This window comes from Saimiri boliviensis, chromosome 4, assembly GCF_048565385.1.
Source record: "Saimiri boliviensis isolate mSaiBol1 chromosome 4, mSaiBol1.pri, whole genome shotgun sequence".
NCBI classification, from domain to species: domain Eukaryota; kingdom Metazoa; phylum Chordata; class Mammalia; order Primates; family Cebidae; genus Saimiri; species Saimiri boliviensis.
The window spans coordinates 95,681,605-95,692,871 of NC_133452.1; the positions used below are offsets into that span (position 1 = coordinate 95,681,605).

Below are 11,267 nucleotides of genomic sequence, written 5' to 3' on the forward strand. Positions count from 1 at the left end.
CTGATGGTAGTGTGTGTGTGTGTGTGTGTGTGTGTGTGTGTGTGTGTGCGTGCACTGGTTGGATGGTTGGTTAAGAGTGAATTTAGTGATGTGCTCGACCAGTACATAATGGCTTGCAAGAACTCACTGAGCACATCTTTTGCCATCTTCACATTCTGTGATGGGTTATCTTGAAATTGATTATGGCAGGAGTTTTCATCCCATGGAAATCAGCAAGTACTACAAATTAAGACTCCTCCAAAAAAAGCTGGTTATGACCACGTGTAGTTGCTCACGCCTGTAATCCCAGCACTTTGGGAGGCCAAGGTGGGTGGATCATTTGAGGTCAAGAGTTGGAGACCAGATTGGCCAACATGGTGAAACTCCATCTCTACAAAAGCTACAAAAATTAGCCAGGCATGGTGGTACATGCCTGTAATCCCAGCTACTTGGGAGGCTGAGGCAGGAGAATTGCTTGAACCTGAGAGACAGAGGTTGCCAAGATTGTGCCACTGAACCCCAGCCTGGGCAATAGAGTGAGACCCTGGCTCGAAAAAAAAAAAAAAAAAGAAGCTCGTTAGTTATTAAACATTTACTAGTATACCACTGAGTGGTTTCATTGAATTCTAACCACACACTTAGCTCTCAGATAATTTAATTTAGTGCCTATAAGTCATGAGTGGAACACTTGAGTAGAAATGTTATGACTAACAACCTTGATTGTTCCACCTTAATTTTCCTCCTAAAATAGAAAAAAAAATGCAATGTATGCTTTCCCACGTGGCTACTGGCTGTTGCATTACACAGTGCAGTGTTAGACCATGTATGTCTCTGACCATATAAGTGACCTCTCTGACAATATAACAATACTTTCCTGTTAGGAAGGTGACAATTAAATGATACACATGAAAGCAGAGAGCTTGGTGCCTAGCAGCTCTCAGGAACAATGGAAGCTGGATTCGGTAGTGCTCTGGAGTGGGAGTGAACTGCTTTATGAGAGCCAATTGTGAACATCTCTTTCCAACTCCAGGTTCATTGACATCACATGTGATCATAGTAGGAATAGATATGCCATGAAGATCAGCAACTAGTACAAATTAGGGCTCCCCACCCCTCTACTAAACCCAAAAGACATTTAAACATTAACCAACCCACTACTGGTTGGATGCATTTACAAAGTTATTTTAGTATTTCCCCTATCACACAAACAGATAATCATCTTAAGCATTTATTTCTTACATAATAAACTACAACTGTAATTTTTCAGTAATTCTTTTTTTATTCTTTTCACAGTATTATTTTATTTTTCTCTTCCTTTCCTTACCTGACTTTCACAAACATGTTTGCTTCTGTATTTTAGCTGCTTCAAAGAAGCTTCTGCCTGAGGAAGACTTTGTAACTTTGTCCTTCCTTCCTTTTTCCTTTTGCTGCAACACAGCCTGTGGACTTTTGGTCATTTGTTTGTCTACTCATTCTCTACTACAAGAAGTGGAGACAGACAACCACACAACTTAGTCACAATGACATATTCAGAAATAAGACCAATATGTCCTTTCTCCACACCCTTCCTGGGTTGGGGCTCTTCAGCCCTAAGCTTTTGCATCCTTCAGCAAAATGTTTTATAAAATGTTGCAACTTACCTCTCTGCTTTGTTCCCATCCTCCTATTTCCAGTATTTTAAGTGATGCTTCATCTGCAAACGAGATTAGAAAGATTCTCTATTTGTATTGAGGGTGACTTTCTTTTCCCAGCAACATGTTCTTAAGGTAACTGCCCTAAAATTTGAAATCCCTAAACCCCATCTCAGCCTGGGACTTAGTAAAACTTCTGAAGATAGTTTATTGGTTAAAAAGCTTAAAGTAAAGGTGGTACTGAATGAAGACCCCTTGCTTTCCAGACTGCTCAGAGCCCGTATTGACTCGTGAGCTCTGATCTCTACCAACAGGTAGTTCTAATTAACTTCACCAATATGATCCCTTTGAGTAGATGCTAAGAAAGTCTACCACTTTGGTGTTCAAAACATTAAAACTTTTTTTTTTTAAGTGGTGGAATTGTTTTCTTCAAAGATAATTCTGTGGAATTACAGTATATAACACAAGCAAAAACTTAGTTTTTTCTGGTTGTGGTGTGTGCAGCAAATCTATCTGAGAGACAGGGGGCTTTAAATAGTACAATAGGAAGAATCAAATTTATTTATTTATCTTAAAAACAAGGCCTTGTTCTGTCACCCAGGCTAGAGTGCAGTGATGCTATCATAACTCACTGCAGCCTCAAATTTCTGGTGTCAAGTGATCTTCCTGCCTCAGCCTCATGAGTAACTACCTCTACAGGCAGGTACTACCATGCCTGGTTAAAGATGATTTATTTTTTAAAATGCAATTCTATTCTTATCATAGTATACATTTATTCTGTTGATAGGAAGTCTTTCTAAACTACACTATACTATACTGTATTTTCTCTTTTTAAAAAACTGTAAGTATTGATTTCTCTGGCTAATACTTTACGTAACAATTGAGATCAAATAGGTTTAAGAATACCTTTCCTATCATGCATAATTTTTTAAACTCTGTAATTTTGTGGTGAAATACATCAAAATTAGCAAATGTTGCTTGTACCTTTATAATGTATCTTGCCATGTAGCGTTTTACATATAGAAATCAGTTTATTTAATAAGCTGTGTGACCTCAATATTGATATTAATTTATTGCTACAAGTAAGGGTACAAACAAAAAATCCCGTATTTTTACAGGACTTTAATTCTCAATGACTTCAGGATAATCCTGTGAGAAAAAAGAAGCAATTTCAAGTGGCCTAAGATTTAAGTCTTAAACGTTTACAGTATATATATATGTGTGTGTGTGTGTGTGTGTGTGTGTGTGTGTGTGTGTGTGTAAAATTTTTTTACATTTTATTTTTTTATTGCATTTTAGGTTTGGGGGTACATGTGAAGAACATGCAAGATTGTTGCATAGGTACACACATGGCAGTGTGATTTTCTGCCTTCCTTCTCATCACCTATACCTGGCATTTTGCCCCATGCTATATCTTCCCAACACCCCACCCTCCGCTGTCCCTCCCCTATTTCTTCTGACAAATCTCAGTGTGTGATGCTCCCCTCCCTGTGTCCATGTGTTCTCATTGTTCAACACCCACCTACGAGTGAGAACATGTGGTGTTTGATTTTCTGTTCTTGTGTCAGTTAGCTGAGAATGATGGTTTCCAGGTTCATCCATGTCCCTACAAAGGACACGAACTCATCGTTTCTAATGGCTGCATAATATTCCATGGTGTATATGTGCCACATTTTCCCTGTCCAGTCTATCATCAATGGGCATTTGGTTGGTTTCAGGTCTTTGCTATTGTAAACTGTGCTGCAATGAACACTTGTGTGCATGTGTCCTTATAGTAGAACAATTTGTAATCCTTTAGATATATACCCAGTAATGGGATTGCTGAGTCAAATGGAATTTCTATTTCTAGGTCCTTGAGGAATTGCCACACTGTCTTCCACAATGGTTGAACTAATTTACACTCCCACCAACAGTGTAAAAGTGTTTCCATTTCTCCACATCCTCTCCAGCATCTGTTGTCTCCAGATTTTTTAGTGATTGCCATTCTAACTGGCATGAGATGGTATCTCAATGTAGTTTTGATTTGCATTTCTCTAATGACCAGTGATGATGAGCATTTTTTCATATGTTTGTTGGCCTCATGTATGTCTTCTTTTGTAATGTGTCTGTTCATATCCTTCGCGCCCTTTTGAATGGGCTTGTTTGTTTTTTCTTGTAAATCTGTTTTAGTTCTTTGTAGATTCTGGATATCAGCCCGTTGTCAGATGGGTAGACTGCAAAAATTTTTCCCATTTTATTGGTTGCTGATTCATTCTAATGACTGTTTCTTTTGCTGTGCAGAAGCTGTGGAGTTTGATTAGGTCCCACTTGTCTTTTTTCGTTTTTGTTGCCAATGCTTTTGGTGTTTTTGTCATGAAGTCCTTGCCTAGGCCTATGTCCTAAATGGTTTGTCTAGGTTTTCTTCTAGGGTTTATATGATATTAGGTCTTATATTTAAGTCTTTAATCCATCAGGAGTTAATTTTAGTGTAAGGTGTCAGGAAGGGGTCCAGTTTCTGCTTTCTGCACATGGCTAGCCAGTTTTCTCAATACCATTTATTAAACAGGGAATAATTCCTCCATTGCTTGTTTTTGTCAGGTTTGTCAAAGATTTGATGGTTGTAAATGTGTTGTGTTGCCTCCAAGGCCTCTGTTTTGTTCCATTGGTCTCTATCTCTGTTTTGGTACCAGTACCATGCTGTTTTGATAACTGCAGCCTTGTAGTATATTTTGAAGTCTGGTAGTGTGATGCCGCCAGCTTTATTCTTTTTGCTTAGAATTGACTGGGCTATGTGGGCTCTCTTTTGGTTCCATATGAAGTTTGAGGTGTTTTTTTTCCAGTTCTGTGATGAAGGTTATTGGTAGCTTGATGGAGAGAGCGTTGAATCTGTAAATTACTTTGGGCAGTATGGCCATTTTCACAATATTGATTCTTGAATGGGTCCTTTATGTTCTTTGTTAGTTGTATTCCTAGGTATTTTATTCTCTTTGTAGCAATTGAGAATGGCAGTTCATTCTTGATTTGGTGCTCTTTAAGTCTGTTATTGGTGTATAGGCATGCTTGTGATTTTTGCACATTGATTTTGTATCCCGAGACTTTGCTGAAGTTGCTTATCAGTTTCAGGAGTTTTTGGAGTGAGACAGTGGCGTCTTGTAGATATACAATCATGTCATCTGCAAATAGAGACAATTTGACTTCCTCCTTTCCTATTTGAATACCTTTATCTCTTTTTCTTGCCTGATTGCTATGGCTAGAACTTCCAATACTATATTGAATAGGAGTGGTGAGTGAAGGCACCCTTGTCTAGTGCCAGATTTCAAAGGGAATGCTTCCAGTTTTTGTCCATTCAGTATGATATTGGCTGTTGGTTTGTTGTAAATAGCTTTTTTTATTTTGAGATACGTTCTGTCAATACCTAGTTTATTGAGAGTTTTTAGCATAAAGGGCTGTTGAATTTTGTTGAAGGCCTTCTCTGCATCAATTGAGATAATCATGTGGATTTTGTCTTTGGTTCTGTTTATGTAGTGAATTATGTTTATAGACTTGCGTATGTTGAACCAGCCTTGCATCCCTGGGATGAATCCTACTTGAACATGGTGGATAAGCTTTTTGATGTGCTGTTGCAATCAGCTTGCCAGTATTTTATTGAAGATTTTTGCATGTATGTTCATTATGGATATTGGCCTGAAGTTTTCTTTTCTTGCTGAGTCTCTTCCGGGTTTTGGTATAAGGATGACGTTGGTCTCATAAAATGATCTGGGAAGGATTCCCTCTTTTTGGATTATTTGGAATAGTTTCAGAAGGAATGGCACTACCTCTTCTTTATATGTCTGGTAGAATTCAGCTGTGAACTCATCTGTACCTGGGCTTTTTTTGGGTGGTAGGCTCTTAATTGTTGCCCCAACTTCATACCTTGTTATTTATCTATTCAGGGTTTCAACTTCTTCCTGGTTTAGGCTTGGAAGGATGCAAGGGTCCAGGAATGTATACATTTCTTCCAGGTTTACTGGTTTATGTACATAGAATTTTTCGTAATAATCTCTGATTATGATTTGAATTTCTGTGGAATCTGTGGTGATATCCCCTTTATCGTTTTTTATTGCATCTATTTTATTCTTCTCTTTTCTTTTTTATTAATCTGGCTAGTAGTCTGTCTATTTTGTTGATCTTTCCGAAAAACCACCTCTTGGATTTATTGATTTTTAAAGGGTTAAAAATATGGAACACTTTACTAATTTGCATGTCATCCTTGCACAGGGGCCATGTTAATCTTCTCTGTATCATTCCAATTTTAGTATATGTGCTGCTGAAGCAAGTACTACAGTATATTTTTGAAGATCGGCATGCATGCCTCTCTATCTTTTCCTTTTATATGTTCATGTTATAATTTTATTGCCATGAGTGAATAATGTCCTCAACAGACAATTGGTCATGCCATATAATTTTCATTTAAAAAAATCAATTTCAATAATACTAAAATAAAAAGGATTACTCTATTTTTCCGAATTGTTTTGCATCTAATAATTCCATAGTTCAGGTAGATTCATATGATCACTTCACCAGAACTATTTTATCATATGGCCTCTTTGGGCTAAGAGCCTAGGGACCATGAGCTTTTCAAGGGCTTGCTAAAATGTTTGAGCTCAGAAAAGAAAATATATTAACCTTAAAATAAAATTTAAAAAATCTGCTAAGTTACAATGAGTAACTGTTGAAACAAGCATCTTCTAAAGCTAACATTATGTTAACTAGTTTCATGTCACTTTTCTACAGTTACATGTCAATATAATAACCTTTAAAACAAAAAAAAATGAATTCTTTATTCTTCATACAACTAAAGAAAAAAAATACAAAATTCATTAAGACAATTCATTAAGACAGCACAATAATATATTTAAAATGGAATATTGATAATATTTAATGTTTCCTGTGAAGCTGTATAAAACCTAAACAAGAAAAAAACTACAGAAGTCTTTTTAAAAGTTCTGCACATTTAGCAATTAATTCCTCATTGCAGGTTCATTAGTCAACACAATTTCCAAAATAATTTGCCTTGAATGTTGTCAGGGTCAAAGGTAACTTGGAAACACTCAAGAGTAAAAATGGTAGGTATTTAATACATCACTTATTCATAGCTGGAGTAGACTCAGAACTGTTTCTGGATAATAATTTCACTTTGCCAAGTGGCATATCTATGGCCCACTCTGTGAAAAAAGGAAACTTGTATTTGTAAGTTTTGTTTGTGCTTCTTCATTGATTTCTATAGTAAGAAATCAATGGCTCAAGTGTTTCCTATAATTATATACATTCAGCTGGTTTCTCAGTGCTTATCAGAAACTCTGATGATAGAAATGATATTTATGGAGTATTACAGGAGAAACCTGTAGTCCATCTATCCTTCCAGATAAAAGATTCCTGCAGTCAACAGCCAATGAATGGAATTTAAAAGAGCTATCATTCACATGCAGCTATGGGTTTAAAATAATCTATCAACTTTCCTAAATTATACAAAAATATTTGCATGTGTCAATATGTGTGATTTTCTAAAGTGAAGGTCTATAACTTTCATAATCTTCTCAAAGGGATTCATGTATTAAAGAAAAAATAAACCCTGCCTTAGATTCTCTCCTTGGAACCAGATGGTATATACTTGATTGTATTATCTAAGCCTCATCCTTCCCTGTTCTTATTCATTTACCTATTTATTGGCCAAGAATAAGCCTATCTTAACTAGATTTCAATTTTGAGTCCAAAGTTTTGTAGGGATTTCCAGAAGTAAACTTCTGAAATTTTTAACCACATCTGTGTTTTTAAAGAAGATCCATTTGAGAAAATTCTTTCAGAGAGAATCTTTAGGAACGATTTCACTTCTACCACAAAACTGACAATGTTTTCTTTTTTTCTGATAAAAAATCTAGAATCAGCTCTGAATGCCAAAAGCCATTTGAGGGCTCATACTACTTGCATAGTTGTGCCCATTCCTGTACCTCTTGGTCCTTGTTTCAACTTTCTACTCTTCTTGATATTTTCTTCTTATTTTTAGTTAGATTTTTTACTTTTGTGTACCTCATTGATATAAGCCTCTTCAAAGGAGAGCCAAGGAGTAAACAAACAAATATCCAACTAACAAGCGGAGAAATTAAATTTCAGCTAAGTAGCTACTCCAAAGTAACAGAACTTATCAAAGGCTGTTCATATACAAGGCTTATTATTTTAATAGGTCACCATATGGATGGCTCAAAGTACTGGTTATTGGTAAGCAATGCACCTTGAATATAGATCTTCAGGAAGCACTCCTACCCTCTATTTTTTTCCCCAAGTTATAAAACAACAGCCCGTTTAGCTCTCTAGAAATATCATACTCTCACTTATAGGCAACATAATGACTACTCAATGCTTGTTCTCTATTTATTATAGTATTTCTCTATTTAAAATAGTATTTTTGGGGTACCAACAGAGTATAAGACAAAAGGAGGAGCGGAAGAGCTTGGATTGTATGTCTTTTGCTTTTTCTGCCTGTGCCCCCTCTTGCAAAGAGAAATAAAGTAGCATGGTCTCTAAGAATGTGAACTCTAGAACCAAATAAATTGTGCAGCCCAGCTCTTCACTGACTAGCTGTGTGACCAAGGGAAAGTTACTTGAACTCTCTGTACACAATAAAAAGGTGACTATCATTTACTCCATAAGGCTGTTGTAAACATTAAGGAGTTAATATATATGAAAGGCTTACAACAGTGCCTGGCATATAGTAGGAACTCAGTTAAGTATTATAAGCTTACTACCAGGATTATGAATAGATACTGCATAAACATTCTCAATTTGCAGAAAGAGATCGCATTGGAAGACATAGGAAAGTCAATTCTTTCTTCTACATGGAAAAAGAATTAGACTCAGTCTTTTACAAGACGCTGTATTTTCACCAGGGCAAAATACAAATGGGCACAGAGATGGGCTTAAAAAAATCTAGATGGCATTGGTGGACATAAATCAAGGCCAATGACTGAATTTCAAGCCATTACTCTGGTACTTGCCTAAATCTATTCTGAATGAGAACAGAAGGGACACAGGGGACTGTGGAAGGAAGCCGTTGAAATTGCGTGCACAGAGTTACTGTTCCAACTTCGGAGGTTGGAGTGAAGCCACCTCAAAGATTTGGCCTTGCATACTTGTGATCCTAGGAAATTTCCCCAGCATTAAAGTTATGCTTCAGGGAACAGAAAGAAGTAATGATTTTTGTATCTGTAAATAAGGCTGTTGCTATGTGTAAGTGGCAATGTTCCATAGACACAGCTATTTTCACTTTCTTGTGGTCCATCCATGAATCACAAAGCACAAAAGGGTGTTTCCTTTCCAGTTGAAAATAGCTTTTGGCAAAATTATCTGACACAGTTTTTCAGTGAGCCACAGGACCTGTCACCTCAATCATTTGGCTTTCTCTTTCATCCTCCTACAAAAGTGATTTGAAAGAGGGAGGGTAACTGATCAGATGAAGCTGAGGGATATGTGAGCATGTTAATAATAACCTGTCAACACCTGGAACAGCCAGATGCAAACACACGGGATTAGTTGTGAGGTGGGCTCCTAGAATGTTCATACCCTGATCCACTGTAATCTCTGGGCAACTGTCACTCTTCCTCCTCCCATCCTGAGTACTGTTTCATCACCAGTATCATGAAAATCAGTAGCAAAAATGAAATCCCTCACCCTCTTTGTAAGGATACACAAGGCACACAAATGATAAAAATTCACCCTTGGCCTCCTTAATTCCCCAAATAATTAATAAAGTTGCTCTAGAATATTCCTTATAGGGAGAAACAAGCAATGATCAAATATTTCATAGGCATTTCAAAGCGACAAAGTCCAGGTCTTAAAATTGGCCCTGCTGTAAGAGGAGATGCTCTGAGATACAGTTAAAATGGGCCACCTTAGCATTGTTCCAAATATTTTACTTATGTAAATTTAGACTTCCATAAAAGCCTCACAAGATCAATACTACTATTATTACCCTTTTAAATACCAACAAACAAAGGCACTGAGAAATTAAGAATCAAACCTATGTTTGCACAATGCATTAAGTATTAGATAGATTCACATCTGGGCATTTTCGCTCCAGGCACTCCTCTCCACCATACTATGCCACCTCTGTGACAAACACAAAGCATCCATGGTGCTGAGTTACAGAGAGGCAATAGTAAGTGAGAATTCATTGAGTCTTGTTCCCCTCTCATAGATCAACTACGGTAGAAGTGTAGAAAGCCAGAGGTGTAAAGTGTGCTGGAAATCACTTAGGGCCAGAGACATCTTGCCCTTAGTTGGTGAGACACACAAAGCTCAACGTCTGGGCTTCCTCTCTCCTTATCTAATACCTCATCCCTCATATCATGGATGACTAATCAGCATGAATTTCACTGGGAAATATTTTTGTAATATTATTTTACCTCCTCTCCTACTCTTCCTGCTTCTGCATGGTACCTACTGCTCCTGCTTCTCCAGTGCTTCCTTCTTGGTGAAGTGACACACTGGAAGAATGGGCAGATGATCAAGACACCAAAGTTTGAGTCTCCACTCTGATATTTTCCAGCTGTGTGAAACTAGGCAAAACTCCTTATCTCGGGGACCCTCTATTTTCCATCTATTAATATATATTGATGTTAAAAACCGACCTTTTATTGTGCCACTGGATTTTCTCAAGATCAAAGATTTTGGGGTCTCTGAATCTTTAAACTGTGGTTCATAGCCCACCAGCAATGGGATCACTGGTTGCTGGTTGGAAATAAAGAATCTCAGGGTTAACATCAGACTATTGAATCAAAATGTGCATTTCAACAAGCTCTTCAAAGGGATTTCTGTGCACATTAATGTTTGAAAATCACTGTGAAAGTATCACAACTGACACTGCAGTTCAGATAAAGGGGTTGTTATTTATTTTCACTTCTGCTTTCTCTCTCCTGTTTGCTGCTCTGAAAGGGCAATTCAGGTCACCAGTCTCTTACTCTTGGAATCAGTTTTGAAATTTGGAATAAGGAACTTTTTTTTTTTATTTTAAAAGACAGTATGCTACATGTATTGTGTATTATTTAACATCCTCACTGGAGTCTGTGTTGGTGCCTTGAAATAAAACATAGTGACTATTAATTACTTTGAATGAAATAAATACATATTTAAAAATAGCCACATAACATCTCTAGTGAGATTTCACCTTCAAATGTGTTTACTATGAACTTGGAAAATAACTTGAGTTTCAGAGCTTTTTGGGTTTTAGAATGGTTGATGGGGACTGGGCATATGAACTTTCCAGGAATGCATTGACCTCCATATGGGATAGGTGTGAGGTGTGAGTTTCACCCCAAACAGCTTCTTCCTGGGTAAAGCCTGTGTGGACCACAGCTGGACTAGACATGGGCAGATGACAGACTGGCATGGAGCACCCTGAGACCCTCTCAGACACTCTCCAGTACATCTGCTTCTGTAGGAGATTATCAATTGCCAAAAACCTGAGGGAGATGCATGGTTTGGGGAAAACCATTTTCTCAGTGGTCTTGGAATATTAAGCCTGAGGAAAGAGTGGAGTAAGCAAGAGGCATAGGCCCTTCTCCATATCACACAAAAGAATGCATGTCTCCTAAAAAAGAGGGACTCAGATATTGTTTTTTTTTTAATTATCCAGAAATTGAATAA

The 11,267-nt window shown here is 37.2% G+C and overlaps 1 non-coding gene across 1 annotated transcript; it reads right to left on the minus strand.

The window, feature by feature from the left end:
• Positions 1-5,801: 5,801 nt before the first annotated feature.
• LOC120363387 (U6 spliceosomal RNA) lies at positions 5,802-5,908 on the minus strand. The gene has a single exon (XR_005578943.1). It is a non-coding gene; the product is annotated as a U6 spliceosomal RNA (small nuclear RNA).
• Positions 5,909-11,267: the final 5,359 nt, after the last annotated feature.